Raw genomic sequence first — 15166 nt, 5'->3', positions numbered from 1 at the left:
CTCAGTACCTTTCAAGTACTGATGCATAAGTGCGCTATATCTTCTCGTGATGTAGGTTCAGGTTCTCAGCATCCAGATCACGCTTAGATCGATTCCCGATCTTCAGTTCAGCAGCATCAGTGGTGAGTCCTCATTCTTCGAGGACTAGTGACATGTTTATCTTTATCGCTTTTAGTCTTTAGTTTCAGTTTTGCTTGACCTAGTTGGGGCATGTCCCAACATTTCTAGTCAGTTTAGAGGCTTATTTCAGACATAGTTAGATTCAGCTTAGTATTTTGAGTTTGATATTTCTTTTTTATTAAACTCTCAGATTTAATATATTCAGTTATAGTATATGGGTATTCCCCATCTTTTCAGATTTATTTATGATTTAGCTTCCGCATCAGTTTATTATTTTTAGTATGCTCATGATCATGCCAGCAGGGTTAGCTTGGGATCACTTGTGGTCCTAGGTCCCGTGTTAGCGTCTCGGGGGTAGCTCGGGGCGTGACAATAACGGCGCCAATAACGCATTACTTTGGGCACATCGTTGTGAACATTCTTTTGAAAAAAATCAACATACAACGAAAGCAAAAAAGATTGATGTGGCTGGATTTCACATGTTTGGACTAGCACCATTATGGTATTGTCAACTTAAACAAGTGAAAGACTCAATGAATTAGGAAGAATATCAACGACTTGGACCTCTTGAAAGTAGCAACCTGATAGGCAAATTAGTCATGCTTCAACAAACTAATAAAGTCGAAATTTATCAATGTCAACTTCAAGCTAGGGATGGAATTGAATAAGTTGATACTGATCTAGATTTTCTGGATGATTGCCCCAAAAGTTGAGCTTGAGGACAAGCTATTTCAACGTGAGGGTTGTAATGTTAGTGATGTGTTGGAAGTCATTAATTTAAGTATTTAATTATATTTTTAGTTGCTTTATTTATTATTCTAGAATAAGTTTTATGTTTCAGAGCTTCATAAGGATTAGGTTAAGTTATAGTTATTAGTTTGGAATAGGATTGAGGTCTCCTACTTCCATAAGTAATAGACTTTCTATTGATATAATTTAATTTAAGTATTTAATTGATTTCATAAGGATTAGGTTAAGTTATAGTTATTAGAAAAAGCAGGAGATTAGAGTTCTCTCTTCCATTGAACTCTAAGGTTTCAGTCTCCTTTGAAGAGCTAAAGAGATCAAAGTTCTCTCTTTAATGAACTCTAAGGTTTCAGTCTCCCTTTGAAGAGCTAAAGAGATCAAAGTTCTCTCTTTAATGAACTCTAAGGTTTCAGTCTCCCTTTGAAGAGTTGATTTATATATCGCCCTGTGAATCGATCCTTCACAAAAGATTCATAACAATTTGGGTGGTGAGCCTAATACAATGGGCGATAAGATCAGTTCTCGATTACAACGAGAACTTACCATTACAGAAACCCTAATGCACTCTAAAATTGCAGAAATGGAACAACGCCTCATCGAAAGAATTGTCCAAGTCATCCAAGAACAATTATCTAGATTGGGAATTGACTCCACAAAATCAGCAACCCATAAACCTGAGTCAAATAGTGCCCAAACAACTAGCAGATCAACAATTCCTGCTACGAAAGGCAATACACCACCTACTTATAACGGCACTAATAACCCATTACTTTGGGCACATCGTTGTGAACATTATTTTGAAAAATATCAGCATACCACGAAAGCAAAAAAGATTGATGTGGCTGGATTTCACATGTTCGGACTAGCACCATTATGGTATTATCAACTTAAACGAGTGAAAGACTTAATGAGTTAGGAAGAATATCAACGATTTGAACCTCTTGAAAGTAGCAACCTGATGGGTAAATTAGTCATGCTTCAGCAAACTGATAAAGTCGAAATTTATCTATGTCAACTTCAAGATAGGGCTTGAATTGAACAAGTTGATACTAATCCAGATTTTCTGGATGATTTCCCCGAAAGTTGAGCTTGAGGACAAACTCTTTCAACGCGAGGGGAGTAATGTTAGGGATGCGTTGGAAGTCATTAATTTAAGTATTTAATTATATTTTTAGTTGTTTTATTTATTGTTCTAGAATAGGTTTTATGTTTCAGAGTTTCATAAGGATTATGTTAAGTTATAGTTATTAGTTTGGAATAGGATTGAGGTCTCCTACTTCCATAAGTATTAGACTTCCTATTGATGTAATAATACTCCTATTTAAAGGGGATTTTGATGAATAAATCGGGAAGTCATTTTTCAGTAAAAAGCAGGAGATTAGAGTTCTCTCTTCCATTGAACTCTAAGGTTTTAGTTTCTCTTTGAAGAGATCAAAGTTCTCTCTTTTAATGAACAGGTTTCAGTCTTTCTTTGAAGAACTAATTTATATATTGCCCTGTGAATCGATCATTTTACTAAAGATTCACAACAATTTGAGCGATGAGATCAGTTCTCGATTACAAGGAGAACATACCATTACAGAAACCTAATGGACTCTAAAACTGTAGCCTAGTTGCCTCAGTTAATGGAGCCTGGCGTCGCCATTATTGAAAAGCTACCTCTAAGCAATGACTTCCCCAGACTGTGTATATTTTTTATAATTTCCTCTTTCATTGAAAATTATAATAGAGTCTGTATATATTTCATATGGATAATCAACTACAAGCAAATTAAAACAGTTCCTCTTCTAGATTTAAAACGAAATAGCAACAACTAAACACAGAAAAATTAAAGGACGACGGAAACACATAAGCAGACAATCACTATCACGAACGAAATTCTCACAGAACACACACTACAATTTAGTTTTACAAACTGATAAGCAAATATAAATAAGAAAAAAAATGAAAATAGAGTCTGTATAAAGTACAGCTCGTCAACTACAGCAATAAAGGAACATTTGAAAAACAGAAATTACAGGACGACGGAAATGGTAGACCCTTCGAGTTCAAACAATCAGAATTACGAACGGAACTAATACTCAGAAAACACATAACTACATACAGCAACAAAGCAGTAAACGGTGCCTAGCGTCGCTGTCACCTCCAACGAAATCAATTGAAAAAGTGATGAAACGATTTCAAATACAGAACTACTTTGAAAACAGAAATTAGAGGACGACGGAAATGGTAGATCCTTCGAGTTCAAACAATCAGAACTAGCATTTTGAAATTACAAAAAGGAGGAGAGATACATACCGCAACAAAGTCAGTGAAAATCTTGCCTCAGTTAACGGTGCCTAGCGTCGCTGTCGCTTCCAACGAAATCAATTGAAAAAGTGATGAAACGATTTCAAACACATAACTACAGCAACAAAGGAACATTTGAAAACAGAAATTATAGGATGACAAACAATCAGAATTACGAACGGAACTAATACTCAGAAAATACATAACTGCTACATTGCAAAAAAGTGGAGATACATACAGCAACAAAGCCGGTGAAAATCTCGCCTCAGTAAACGGTGCTTCACGTCACCGTCGCCGTTGAAGAGAAGGCTTCAAACTACCACGAAATCAATAGAAAAAGTGATGAAACGAATTCAAAAAAATAACTACAGCAACAAACACAGAAATTAGAGGACGACGGAAATGGTAGATCCTTCATCAAACTAGTTCAAACAATTAGAATTACGAATGGAACTAATACTCAGAAAACACATTACTGCTACATTGCAAAAAAGTGGAAATACATACAGCAACAGAGCCGGTGAAAATCTAGCCTCAGTAAACGGTGCCTCGCGTCGCCGTTGAAGAGAAGGCTTCAAAATACCACCAAATCAATGGAAATAGTGATGAAACGATTGTGTCAGAGAATACAGAGACAAATGCAGTGCTCCAAATACTGCGCGCCTTTGCCTATTTGTGGAGCAGACTGCCACGCGGCAAGAATTTACCTTACGTACAAGTTATAAATAAAAAATTATGTTTGCAACAAAAAATACAATTTCAAAAATTTAAATTATATATTCAAATAAAAATTTTAATTAATCTAATTTAATTTTATAGGTACAAATTGCCTTTAATTTTGGTGGTAAAAGTAAGGAGTGTTCATAACTATTTTGTTTAGAGAGTTATTAGGTAACAAACTTTTTAGAAATAATTTCCCCTTCATAAAATTCTTTAAATTTTGCTCGTAAAGAAAATATTCAAGATATTTTTAAGATTATAAACTTGTTAAATTGATCAAAAGTTGTCTTATAAGTAAAAAGTTAAATTTTAGATAAGTAGGTTGTCCATCAGCCATACATTTTAATTTGTTTCCATAAGAAAGACGTTTCAAAATATTTCAGGATAGTGAATCTACTCGATCAATTGAACAGAAGTTCTGCTTTAGAGGCAAAATCAAGTAGGTACAAAAATTCAAGATCTAACACTTTTGGGATAGTAGGTGTAATTTCCTCATTTGATATTGAGAAAATTACAACTTAATATATTTGAATCATTTAGTTTACAAAACATGTACACAGTATTAAGATAGTGTACACTTTATACTAAATACATATCTACGCAAAAGGGTTGGATTTTTTTTACTAAAAATATGGTTAAAACTAGGGTTTTTTTTTCTACTATAAATTTAGACTTATTAATGTTTTTTTTTTAAACCATTGCATGTTTCTACTTTTATAAATATTCCAGCTTTTCTTTCTTTTAGTGTTAATTTTGTTCCAAAGGGGTTTTTATATATGGAATATTGTCGTTCAGAGAGGACAATAGCCAAAGAACTATAAAAATGTGGGACAAAAAAGAGTATAAAAATGTGAATAATTAGGGGTAATTTTATGTATTAATTCCCTCACAATATTTATTAAATTATTGAAGGTATCTAGCAAGTATTTACTAAAACAAATTAGTGTTATTAACTTAACTTTTGATATATAATTTAGATAAATATTATGAAAAAATAGGGTGAAGTGATAAGTCGTGTTATCAAGATAATGAGACCGACAATTATAAACAAGCTACAAAATATAGATACGATAATCTTAATTTTGTGACCAAAATCAAGAGAACTCCAGCTTCGACTATCATCAATCACCTTCTCTTTTGGATTGTTGTCTTCATCGTTAACAATATGGAAATTCATAACACTAGGTTTTGGAGGAGCAGCTTCTGATGGTGGTGACGAGAGTAATAGTTTTCTAGAGAGGGCGGTGGAAGGAAAACATAATAGTATCATTATTACAACTACTTTAACAAGACATAAGGGAAATTTTGTCATGCTAATTAATATTTCAATGAAACAATTCACTATTTCATGTGTATATATAGGCTTTATTTACATGTTATCTTGGATTAGGATTTCCCTTTCCTACTCGTTTCCCTAATGATGATGAAACTTTTTTTTATGGAATTTCTTCTGGTAACTTTTTATATTTTACACGTTTTCTATAACCAAAAACATATATATGGTAATTTTTATATTCTAATTTTGCACGGTTTATATAACCAGAAAACATACTCGAGTTATATAGCGTAATTAAACTATTTTTGAATGACTATATACGAAAGTTCCCCTTAATTTATTTAACGGAAAAGGGTCAAAATTGCCCCTGAACTATGTGAAATAGACCACTTATACCCTCCATTACATTTTGGGAATCAAAAATACCCCCGCAGTTATCCCAGGAGACCACAAATACCCTCAAGAGTTAACACCCCAATTTTTTAGTGACGTGGCAAGCCACATGGGACTAATCCCTCCACCTAAGCATTGCCAACTAAGATTCACTACAAAAGAACTTGACTTTTTTAGTGGCGACCACAAAATCCCAAAATATTGCCACTAAAGGTTATGAGTGATTTTTAGTGGCGACTAAGGCTCTAACAACCATTTGCTAGTAAAACATATATTTTCAACAAAAGAATATGATAATTAATTTTCGATTGCGACCTAATTTTCTAAAATAAATAACTTGCAATATCCTATATTAAAAACATCCAATATTATTACGAAAAATAATCAAAATTACTTCTCGATTCAAATCTCCTACTATATATATATAATGCATCATTGTACATTTTATACATTTACATATGACATAAAAATAAAACATATAGTGTCTTCAAACTCCTACTTAATCGATATCATATTTGGTTTTTTAAAAACAATGAAGAAAAAAACACAAAATTAGAAATTAATGTTAAAAACTTTTAGTGACGATTTTTTGGGCTTTTGTGGCGACTGTTGTTGCCGCTAAAAGTCTAGTTCTTTTGTAGTGAATCCTAGTTGGCAACGCTAGGTGGAAGGATTAGTCCCACGTGGCTTGCCACGTCAACAAAAATTTGGGGTGTTAACTCTTGAGGGTATTTGTGGTCTCTTAGGATAACAGCAGGGGCATTTTTTATCCCAAAATGTAACGAAGGGTATAAATGGTCTATTTCATATAGTTCGAGGGCAATTTTGACCCTTTTCCGTTTATTTAACCACCTTAAACACAATTTCATCCCAACTTCAAACCAATATGCTGCGAGTCCAATCTGGCCCACTTCCACTTTAATTATTCCTACTTCATGCAACTCTTGTCCTAAAAAGTTACTTGTATAAAACTATGTAAGTAGTTAACTTTCTAGTTTCTACTTGCTTGAGAATTATATTTCCCAAAAATAAATGTGGAAGCAACCAATCAACAGAGTTGTATCTACAAATTTGGGTCGTAAGATACATTGATTGAAATAGTGAAACAAGAAGTGCTTCGAATCATTGCAATTTAAGAGATTTCGGTGTCTATTTTCTGTGGTATGAATATGTCGTCAAGATTTAAAGGTAAATTTTATAATGTAATTGTAGGACCAATTAGGTTGTAACTTTTAGGGGATAGAGTATTGGCCGATCTAAAACTCACACGTTTAAAAGATGAAAGTAGCATAAATGAGTTAAAAATGTGTAGAGATATTAAAAGAAAAATGAATAAGAACAAAGATATTCAGAACAAGGTGAGAATGACCTTTTGTGGTTGAAGAGAGGAAAGCAAGGTTGTGGTTGAAGAGATCACGAAAGCAAGGTTGAGATGGTTCAAACTTCAGACATATGAAGAGAAGATGCATAGATGACCCAACTAGGAGGTGCAAGCAATTGATTGGTGGGTGAGGTGGTAGGCCGAAGAAATATTGAAAAAGATTATTAGAATGGACATGACACACCTACGACTTACCAAGGACATGACCCTAGATATGAGGATATGGACAACATGACACTAAGCTACCACATTTTGAAACCTGCATTTCTATGAACATTGGCATTGATACCTTAATCACATGAAATATTGAGGAAGCCAGTTGGCAAAGCTGATCTTTGGGAGATCCCAATCACAAGACAAATAGATGTGATTGATATAAGAAGCAGAAAACTGCACACACTTTATCCTCCTCAAACCCAACTTTGTAGAATTACATTGGGTATCGTGAATTCGTGATGATGTTGAAGCCAGAAACAAGATTGAATTGACCACAGAGTGCACAACCACTAAATTTTGCAATGATCAGGATAGTAGCATCTGAGATATTTACAGTAGGAAAGCAGAACAATTGAACTAATAACATTTCGATAACACGTTCCAGAAAGGCTAGTACTATGTACATGTTCAAGTGACTCATTTGGCACAAAACGGCATCAAGCATTTGTTAGTAGCTTTCACTGAGGTAAAACTTAAACCAAACTGTCATTAAGCTAAACAGATAAATGTATCTATACAACGCAATGGTGTTTGTTAATCATTCAGGGCAGTCATCATGACTACGGCAAAACTGTACTTCTAAGAAAAGTTTTTCCCCAATGATGAAATCTACAGAAAAAGCAGTCAACATTGACGGGAATTTCAAGCCCTGAATGCAGCATAACCTGGAAAAACAGTCAGTCCTGAGTCCAGCCATGCATCAGATTAAGTTAAGATTGATGTAAGGATATACTCCTCACCGGTAAAAGATAAACCCCAAAAGTAGAACCATTTACATGCCCAATCAACTACTTAGCCTATTCACAGAACAGAGCTTCTTACAGAACAGAATCAAACGCAACCTGGAAATGAGCAGTATGTCTTGGCTTTGGACAGGACGCATTACCAAGACCTTGAAGTAGTCTAAGAACATCAGCAGTATCATCTAGGTAATACTTGGCTTTGCTTGGCTTTTGCCCAACAGTGCAGGCAAAGATATCTGGGGCAGCAGTGATTGAAGAACTGCTGGACACACTGCTTAATATGCTTTCAAACATGTCCTCATCTGATCTATCGTCTCCAATGCACATAACAAAATCAGGTGGAGTCCCACTATCTACCATCATTGAGAGGACCTTTTGTGCCACTAATCCTTTAGTCACACCCTGCAAATAAGCACAAACAAGTAAAAATATGGAAGAGCATAATGCAACATGCACATGTCTGTATCTGCGTGAGACACAAAACACATGAGGGAAGGTCTTACTTGTGGCTTGACTTCGACAATATGTTGGCCTCTCTTAACAACTGCAGGTTCATCTGAAAGTACATTTTCCAGATGATCCAACAATTCCTTTGCCTGACAGGGGCCAAAGTCTGGGTCTGCATCCTGATGGTGCCACACCAAAGCAATCTCTTTAGGTTCAATATATGATCCATCAGTTGTTTCTGTGTAAAGTTTCATCACAGGTTCCACAATTGGTTTCCACTCAAGATCAGAAGCCAAACATTCCCAATCCGACATTTTACTACTCCTGCAACATGTTAGAAACAGGTTAACATGAAGGTGTCCAAGGAAAACTTCAGAAGAAAAACTCCAAATGAGAAATTATAGGGCAACTGGGACAAAGGACCGTGCTATGTTCACATAAAATATCCATTACCTTATGAAATGCCCATGTTCAGCAGCTATTCCAAGCCTTTCACACGGTGCAAGCCATTCACTTAGTGACTTTCTTCCTCTGCCACTAACAATATACACGGTGTTTTTAGGATCATTGCTTAAAGAATTCAACAGCGTAATAACTTCAGCACTTGGAGCTTTAACCAATGATGACCGAGGTACAACAGTGCCATCATAGTCCAAGAATATTGCCCTTCTCTGTGTCCTCCTTTATGAGGAGACGATGTGATCAATATACAGCTTTCTAAAATTCGGAGAAAGTGCAATAACTCTGAAGCCCAGGCCCAAGCCAATGCCCCAGCAACGCTTACTGTAATGATATTTGCAAGCTCTTTCCAATTCCTGCATAAAGCTACGAGCCCAGTAAGCTACATCATGAGAGCTTACATAGCAGTAGTGCTTCTCATGACGAAGTTGTTTCTCGGAATCGGACATTGTAATGGCCACATTTAAAGCCTCAGCGACAGCTTCAATATCCCATGGATTTACCCTAATTGCTCCACTCAGAGATGGGGAACAACCAATAAATTCTGACACAACAAGCTTGCTAGTTCTACGAGAATCAGTTTTAATACCCATAGCATCATCCATACCAGGAGAACCTTGCCAGCAAACAATATATTTGTAAGGCACTAAATTCATCCCATCCCTTACAGCATTCACTAGGCAACATACAGCAACAGCATAGTATGCAGTCTTCTCATAGCGAGGAACCGGACACAACATACAGCAACAGCATAGTATGCAGTCTTCTCATAGTGAGGAACCGGACGATCAATCAAAATTACAGGCTCATAATCAGATCTACCGTAAATTTGGTTGATCCTTTCAGCAGTTGAATATGTCTCCCTCTTTGCTTCCTGAACATCTTTGCCTGAGCTACGAGCAGGATTTACTATTTGAACAAGAACAAGTTTCCCCTGCAAGTTCTGGTCCTGCTGTAGTAGGTACTCAAATGCTAGCAATTTCAAACTAATGCCTTTAAAGATGTCCATATCATCCACACCCAGAATTACCTTCTTCCCCTTGAACTGTTCTTGAACTTCTTTAGCTTTATCAAAAGTAGAAGACAAATTCATCACGGACTCTAGTCGACCCATATGTATGCCTACAGGCAGAATTTTAATGTAAACTGTACGACCAAAATAATCAAGTCCAATATGTCCTCGTTTAGATTCATAATCTAAACCCAACATTCGACTGCAGCATGACAGAAAGTGACGTGCATAATCGAAGGTATGAAAGCCAATTAGGTCGCAATTTAACAATCCTTTGAGAATTTCATCCCTAACAGGCAGAGTTCGGTAAATTTCTGACGAAGGAAATGGCCTATGAAGAAAGAAACCTAGCTTGACACGATGGTAGCGCTTCCTTAAAAATGTCGGTAGAACCATGAGGTAGTAATCTTGAATCCAGATATAATCATCATCAGGATTTACCACTTCCATAACCTTATCAGCGAAAACCTTATTTGCAGAGACATAAGCTTGCCACATCTTCTGGTCAAAACGATCTCCATGATCAGGACACATTGGAAGCATGTGGAAAAGAGGCCAAAGTTGCTGCTTACAGAAGCCGTGATAAAACTTTTCCTGGATATCATGGGGTACAAAAGTAGGCACACACTTGAACTCCTCAAGAAGTCGCTGAGCAACTTCCTCCTGTTCACTGTGTTCCACATCAACACCTTCAGAGAACCAACATAGACAACCTCAGTTTCAGGAGAAAACCCATCCTTCAATTGCAATAAAAGAGAATCCTTATCTAAACTGAATAACCACTTTTTAGCTGTTGTATCCCTTTGAGCATGCAAAGGCAGCATGTTTGCTACAACAATTTTTCGCTCTCGACATGAGGATGACATACCATCTGAATCACCATCTGCGATAATTCCAGGAACTGTCATCACACATGGAAGACCTCTAGGTGTCTGAGGTATATCTAGTATATCTCCAGATGCCATGTCCAAAAGATTAGCACAAGATCTTGATGGCATGATTATAAAATAAAACTTGGTCTACGTTGTTAAACACGCACTGCTGGAATTTGAAATCTATGCTTGAAACTTTCAGTCCCAAAGCAATTGTGCAGTAACCTACAGCACCAACAGGTAGAAAAGAGAAATCATTATTTTGCCAACAAGTTCATCATATGTCGTGATTCCTAACATCATCAGTCATCACAGCACCAGACAATAGAACTATGGACTGGAAGGGTTGACGGTATTAACAAACATCAAACAAGGAATGGCAAAGAAACTTAAAGGGCAGGAATATAAGTGTCAAGAAATATTTAATCTCCAACTAAAAAAAGGAAAAATATTAGAGAGTTCATAGAACTGTTACAACATTGCAATGATTCAATAATTCATCTCAACCACATAATAAGAATGACATGAAATGCAGCACCATGGAATTCGACAGAAGTAGTAGTTTTAAACGAAAATTTACAAGCTGACAACTGATATATTATGGAAGCTACAAGTATTAACCAACTTAGCAGGGTGAAGGGTTGGTTACATTATAAGGTGGGATCCAATACATAAGAAGAGAAATGCACATTTCCGAATGTCATGGTCTAAGAACACGGCATTTATCATAACAACTGTAATATGGCTTTGATAGACTATGGCTGACTCAGTAGCAAGAGCAGTTACTGTTGAGCTGTAATAAGCAGTGAACAAAAAACAAGTACCAATAAAAAGTTCAGTTCTAATTTCAACATGTTGAATAAGATCGGTGGATGGTTCATAACGAACCTAGGAATGATATGTTTGTAACAAACTCGCATCCAAACCAAAACCTATTTGAAGGCGAGCGCACCAAATCATGCACCACTTCCAAGCTCTCCAATTAAAAGGATATTACAGAAAGGCCAACCATTAATCCTTTTATCTCTCTGTGAAAAACTAAATTGGTGGAGGAATACACATTCCAAAGATGCTTAAAAAGCTATGGCAGTTATTCACCATCTACTTTCTGAATGTAGCAATTACAGGTAAATGTGCTCACGGTGAATTGCATTTATCCTTTTTCCTTTAAAAGGAAATTATTGGATATTCAATGCTCCTTCAAACAATAAAGGCATTTATACTACTATTTGTCAAAGGCTCACTCAAGGCCTGAAGCGACACTCAAAACGTGTTGAGCTCTTTGCTTAATGTGCGCTTTAGTGTTGTCATCAATGTTATAGGGCATACTTTTCCTTGACAATGAGCCTCTTCTAAAGAGACAACACTAAACAATTGATATTTCACTTCATAGTAGAAAAAATTCAATTTCTTTGTCCATAAATTTGTCATTCATTTCATGCTTATAATTATTATCCTTTGACTAAACATATATATTTGTATTGTTTCTCCCTTTGCACCTTTTTTTATTAAAGGTCATGCTTTATGTGCGTTGTGCGCTTAAAACCCCTTTTTGCATTGTTAATGCTGCTATATATATCTCTAGAGTACAGCAATTGTGGGTCTAAATTAAAATTTAACGGCTTTACCAATCAGCCATAAAATGAGTTCTAACATGCCGTCAGAACTCTTAATATTTGTTGTTTAATAATATGCAAGAGAAGAATCTAATTAAGTAGTACACTAATTGTCTAGTTCTTTGTTCTGCAATCGTCATTTTACACACGAACCTCCAACCCAAACGACCCCTTAGGATTCTGTCTAATTAATCCCCTAAAACAAATTGTTGTCAAAGGCTCGTTCAAACCCTAAAGTTAGTGCAAAGCAGGCAAAATGCTTTGCCCCGCTGGGTGGGAGCTTAAGGCAATATGTCTCATCGCCAATGAAGTTATTGTAAAGAGCACACTAAACAATGAATATTTTACTTTATAGTAATTCTTTTAAAAAATATTGTCATTATGTATTTGTTATGTGTGTTTATAAGTGTTATTCATAAACTACACAATATTTTTATTTTCTTTATTTGCACCTGCATTGAAGCTCGTGCATTTGGTTTAAAGCCCCCATGGACCTTGGACCTTAGCGCTTTACACGTTTTTCACCTTTGATAACACTACTACAGGATGCTAGAGGATTAACACTTGACCATCAAATCGGATATCCATAGAATCTAAACAACCTGTAAAAGACAACTATATCTCTAGAGAAATGGATCAAAATAAGATCCAGCCTTGTCATCAGTGTAATAAATATGGTGGTGAAGTCTGACCTTCCACAGTCAGCGGTAACATCTAACTCAACAAAACAAACAGAAATTACAACCTTGTAAGAAAAAAAAAATTAGAAAGTACAAACATAAGAAAGTTCAGAAACAACTGATAGTTCAAATAAGGGCATCAACTATCTGACCATTGATGGTGTCATGCGTAACATAATCACCAGAAATGTCCAATGTCTGACGTCAAGCAAGAAAATCAGAAGAACTTTTCCCCTATGCAATGAACTCGCAAGTGACCTACTGAGTACTCAGATTCAAATAGCTTGTTCAATTTGGGTCTCGCCTCTGCTAATGAACTAACTACATCTTGTGAGCACTAGATGAAATAAGCAGACACTCTGTGACATGCCCTGGACCAAACTTCTTCCATGTCCAATACCATATAACAAGATCTTTATGTGATCATTGTGGGGATAATTATCCCTACCGGCACTTAGCTAAGAGCCTAAAAAGAAACTAAATGCCTGGTTCCCCCCAGTCCTTCACGGCATATTTATGATATTTGTCACCTTATGGGTGATTAAATTTAATTATTTCAACTTTTAAGGTGTCACACTTAATTTTATATTGATAGAGTGTGTAGGTTTGCGTGGTACACGTGCACAAGGAAATTAAAAACGTTGAAAACTTCAATGACTACAAACGGTCCATTTACGTCACTCTCAAAACTTGGGAAAGTTTTCCAATTTATCAACTTTCTTTATAACTTTTTACTCGATGCAAAATGTGAAGTCCACACGCATTATTGAGCTAAAGTTCCTCCCTCAAAACTAGCGGAACTTCTCTACCAAGAAATATTTGTCATCTTCTACTCATTAATGAATGGCAATTCACGTACACGGTCATGCATGCCATGATCTCCAAGTAACACACCATATTACACCTCCCTGCGCAAACTCCGCATCTAGGTGCTTTCACGTTCCCGTTTTTCTTTCTTTCACTCTCATTTATGACACTACCTCAACAAACATTCAAATACATGAACATAACAGCTACACATCTAGATTTTTCTTCCAACATTTACTTCCACAGCTATTAAATGAATCCGTTTCCGAATTCATTATTTCCACATTATGCCTTTGATATTAGCATGAAATTACTGGTACAATTCATAATGTTTTCCAAATTCAGTAAATCTGATTTTAAAGAAACAAAAGTACAACTTATCCTGACTTTGTGCAAAACAACCATTTTATGCTGATTTCTTCATTTCCATAAACCATTTCAAATCCTCCTTGAATTTTAAGTTATCATTCACAAAATCAAGAAATGATGAAACTGGTTCCATAAAAGTAAAGAATTTTCCAATTGAAAAAAATGGATATTTTCTGTAAGATACAGGACAAAAATCCATTCATTATATCAAGTCGAAATACAAGTACAACCATACAAACAAAAGGAATAAGGATCTAAAAATTAAACTGAACCATTAAAAAATAAAAAATCTCACCTTAAAATTGTAAACCTCCAAAAAACTCCCAGCAATTTCCGATGAGATATAACAGCAAAATTTCCAAACAGAAAAATTCAAAACCACTGCAAAAATCAAACAAAAAAAACACATCAATCTCTACCGTTTCGTCACCGAACAACATATACACCAATTTCCATATCAATGAACCTCCAAAACATGAAATTCCAGGAAAAATAAACGACATATCATAGAAACGGAGTTTCATATACGGTACCTAAAAGACAAATCCGGTGACCGGGAAAACGGTGATGACGTCAGAATCCGACGAATTCAGGAAGCACCAAAGATTATCACACACATGCAGAGAGAGAGAGAAAGTAACTGTGTGTGTGAAGTTTCAATGGAAGAAAATAGAGAGAGGAGATCAGAATGCAGCGAGAAGAAGAAAACAGCGAAATGGTACAAATGTTGCTGCAATAAGTACTATTTCTATAAAATACTCACTCCATTCCATATTAAGTTAATATTTAAGGTATTTTTTATTTTTCAAATTAACTTAATTATTTAATTTTTAAAATTATTTTTAGAGTGTTCTTTCAATTTTACCTTTCATTAGTTAGTATTGGAATTAGTGATTAATTAATATTTAGTTATTTTAATCATATATTTGACAACAATTAATAAGGATAAAAATAAAAAACTAGGTTAAATTTATATCTTAACAAACATCTCAATCAAACACGATAAAGGATATCCATTA

At 35.4% G+C, this 15166-nt stretch overlaps 1 pseudogene; it reads right to left on the bottom strand.

The window, feature by feature from the left end:
• Positions 1-7959: 7959 nt before the first annotated feature.
• Positions 7960-14823, bottom strand: LOC102589046 (probable alpha,alpha-trehalose-phosphate synthase [UDP-forming] 9; annotated as a pseudogene).
• Between the last annotated feature and the right edge of the window lie 343 nt (positions 14824-15166).

The sequence above is a fragment of the Solanum tuberosum genome, unplaced genomic scaffold (genome assembly GCF_000226075.1).
Source record: "Solanum tuberosum cultivar DM 1-3 516 R44 unplaced genomic scaffold, SolTub_3.0 scf00210, whole genome shotgun sequence".
Taxonomy (NCBI): Eukaryota; Viridiplantae; Streptophyta; class Magnoliopsida; order Solanales; family Solanaceae; genus Solanum; species Solanum tuberosum.
This window is presented reverse-complemented; position numbering and strand designations above follow the sequence as displayed.